Here is a 4,024-nt window from a genome sequence, read left to right on the forward strand (position 1 = left end):
AACAAGATTACTTATAGTGAAACCACCTCGTGATGATGGATAGTAGACTAAAAGCTTAGAATCAAACTATAACATATAAAACTACCCTGTATAAGAGATGCAAACAGTGACATTTGACCTTTTTAGAGAGCATTTAGACAAAAAATAAAAACCTTCAGTCGGGTCATTTGGGTGCATTTTCCCATATCTCCTGGCCACTCGTTTCGATTTTTGATTGATTGACATCTCTTTAAACAGTTAGAGCCAATATAATCAAGGGAAGTTCCTACAATCCATCTAAACATTACCTCATTGGTGAATGAGTTCTGCGCAGCAGAATTCCCGAACCGGAAGCTCGATACACTTTCCTGGTGGTCTATCATTGGCAGCTAATATTAAACTCCGTTTTGACTATAAAAATGGAATGATGGATTATCAGTTAGGGTTGGAACCGAATACGTCGGTTCCAGATGAGAACCGATAAGAAAATGCCGGGTACGCGGTTACCCATCGACCAAAATACACAATTTTGGTTCTGCTTAACGGTTCCTAAACGCGGTAGATCCCTGTATTCCAGCAGGTCCGTCTGCACCGCGGCGACCCGTGGAATACAGGGCGGGACCTGGAGAATCACAGAACCGGCCGGTCCTCAGCGGGCCGTTGACACGGCCGCTCGGTACGCTGACGGCCGGCACCGGCCCTTAATAAACAGCTCATGTAAGTTGCACTGACAGGCGACAGAGGTCCACAGTTGCCCCGCAGCGAGGCTCCCCCGCCCTCCCGTAAAGTTCACGGATCTCAGTCATCTTCATAACACCAAGACGCGATCTTCGGTAAAACGCTCCCTAAAGGTGAGGGCTCGCACTAGCACTAACGTTAAAGAAAAGACAAGCGCACAAGGGTGTAAAGCCTGTTAATTAGCTGCCAGCAGGGCATAGGCCTGAGTTAAAATAAAGCACGCTATTGTGGGGCAATCATTTGATTGGGGCATAGTATATAAGTTTTTTGTAAACAATGTCAGTTATAAGCTTAAAAGAATAAAGATAATTTTTGTTATCTAAGACGTTTGACCTGCTTTCTTTTAACAATTTTGGAAATCAAAACGGGGAATTCGATATAGAACGCGGATATTGATACTGGGGCAGAACACGCGGAATCGATACATTTCAAACGATAGCCCACCACGTAATTATCAGTAATTCATTCAAAGTGAGCACAGCATCATCATTGGATATAACTTCAGCAGTCGTTTTTATTATCGTTTTAATGGCCATTAAATTAACGATTTTGATGCAGTAAATCAAGCGGCTAAGGTGAGCACGACTTTCCGCGTGTTATTGCTTTCCGTCAATGTCATGTTGTTTTTGATGTCTTGTTTCGCCTTCCGTGCTCTTGTCTGGCGGTTCTGATCGTTTTTCCGTTATTGATGAATACCAATACGCTATAGCATTCTGTGAACCTCCAGGCTTTAATCGTGATTATTCTTCTTATTGTGGGGCCAGTTACGATAACTAATAATGGTGTTTTAGGGCCTTCGAGTTTGCTTGCAAGTGCGATTGCATTTTTTCGCTCAGTTGGCTCACTTAGACACTTCTTGTGAGACTTGTGCTTGTTTCGGTATGGTCGTCTTTCGTTTCGTGGTTTTCTAACCGTTAAAGTGAGTATGACACATTTAGGTTTTTAAAACAATACTTAGATGCCCTGGACAATCAGTTTCGTGAAAAACCCGTGCAATTGGCAATATATCTGCAGTCAAGCCATACAGTTTGGCGCGGCAGAGTAGCCTATTTGTGGGGACAGGGTTTGAGGAAAAGAAAAACTACATCCTGAACGTGTGGTCATCTCTCTAATGTAAAGACCCACCTCTGTGGGAATAGCCCCATAAGTAACCAGCCTTTATTATTATTTGTTTTCAAAGAAAAAGTTGTAAAGACAAAAATAAGTACAAAAGTTGTAAGGCATAACCTATAAAGTATGTAGACAAACGCGGCAGACAGTAGGCCAAAGGGGCTGGTCGGGGAAAGGCGAGGGTTCCAGAGTAGGCCAAGAGGGAGACGGCAGGTACAGGCAGGGTCAGGGAGCAGCGAGGGCAAGATTAAGTCGCGGGTACCAGGCCGGGTGCCAGGAAAACAGCGCGAGGCCAGACTAGTCGCGGGTAGCAAGGCTGGGTCAGGGAGTGCAGGGCGAGGCCCCAGAATAGTCCGGGGTACAGGCCTGGGTCAGGCGAGCAGGCGAGGCAGAATAGTCCGGTAAGGGCAGGCAGGGTCAGGGAGGCCAGGCCCCGAGGCCAGAATATGTCCGGGTACAGGCAGGGTTGAAACGCGGGTGAGAGCAATCTGGAGGTAACCGAGGGAACGAACTGCATACTGCGAATAGCGATGCATGCACTAATCGTGACGGTGAAGGGGTGGCGCTATATATCTAGTGGAGCGCAATGTGTTATGTCTTCGCTAGGAAGGGCCGCGTTTTCAGGCAATAGTCATTCAAACTATCGCACCCAGATGCCAACCGTAGTTTTATTATAAATAAAGGCCCCTCCATATGGCTGAGTCAGTTAGATGATTTTATAGGAGGGGTGTGCTAACCCTCAGATTGTAAACACTCATGGACTCGACAATAAATGGACACTGAATGTTGCATAACTCCTTAAATTAGAATTAGATATAATTAGAAGCATTTGGACGAAAATCAGGAGGAGACGCAGCTTGACTAGAACTGATCATATGAGAGGAAACAAAAGAGAGAGAAGGAGTAAGCTGGTAGGGGGCATTAAGGTTATTACCTTAAGTTCTCCAACACTCTACACACAGTATGATATCTACTCCCTGGGACCAGACTAGGATGGGATTTACTGATGTAAAAAGAAGAACATAATGAAACAGCAACCTACAACAGTATGGTTCTCTCCTGTGTGAAACACGACGATGGATTGAGAGTTTACCAATATATGAATGTAAATGAATGCTTGGTCACACTCTTCAGACGATATGCGTTTTCTCCAGTGTACACGACATGAGATTGTGAAGTTAACCACAAAAAAATGATGTTTATCACTCTCACACCAGATAGAAAGTAATTCCCACCTGTGTGAAAGCGACATTGTGAGATTCACCAACACTTCCCCATCCTAACACACACAAGCAATGAGAATAATCCTTTTCTTGTAAAAAAAAAAAAAACACACTGTGAAATCGACATGATTTGGACTAAAGTATGGGAGTTTCCACACAACACACAGCATTTTACTCCAGTGAATAAAAAAAACAATGATTTTGAGACCATATGATTGAAGTAAGAAGTGTTTCCACACTTTAACACAGCAAATAAAAGAGAGAGTTTCTCTTCCCCGTGTGGATGAGCTGGTGGGATGAAGTAGACTTACTTTTTGAGAAAAGTTTTCCCAACATTGATCACAGCTGTGCGTTTCTCTCGCAGTGTGAATTATGACAAATGCCTCCTGAAGTTTAACGCATGAGTGAAATCTTTCCCACATTGGTCACTGCTGAAAAGTTGAGGTTCTTTCTTCTTTCTTCTCTGTTTCGAAAAAAAGACAGACAGATTAAAGAGTCAGTGGAGAATGCTGTGATGTAGATATTCTAAAAACAAAAAATAAGAAAGTCTGTAACATAATACCCCACAATGTTCAGTTTGTTTTCTCCCTTAAATAAAAGTACAGGTTTAAAGCCTTAAAAACCCAAATGTCCCCCCAGTGTAATGGATAACAGTGTTAGGAAATATATTGTTTGACGGAAAGTGAACACTGACCTGAGCTGGGGGTCCGTTTGTTCTCCTCCATTGCTGCCTCAGTGCTCCTTCTCCCTGCTGGGTCTCTGAAATAAGTTATTACACTACAGTCCAAACACAAAACCATCACAGGCTAAGAAAGTAGCTTTAGCAATCAGGAAGGTGGGTAAGTACATTTATCAAGTACGTACAAACCATAGAGGTACTTGTACTTTACTTGAGTATTCACTATGTTCGCTACTTTCTTACTCCACTACAGTTCAGGAATGTAACATGTGTACTTTTTATACTCAATTACGAA

This window comes from Notothenia coriiceps, unplaced genomic scaffold (assembly GCF_000735185.1).
Source record: "Notothenia coriiceps isolate Sejong01 unplaced genomic scaffold, NC01 NC01_scaffold00022144, whole genome shotgun sequence".
NCBI lineage: Eukaryota > Metazoa > Chordata > Actinopteri > Perciformes > Nototheniidae > Notothenia > Notothenia coriiceps.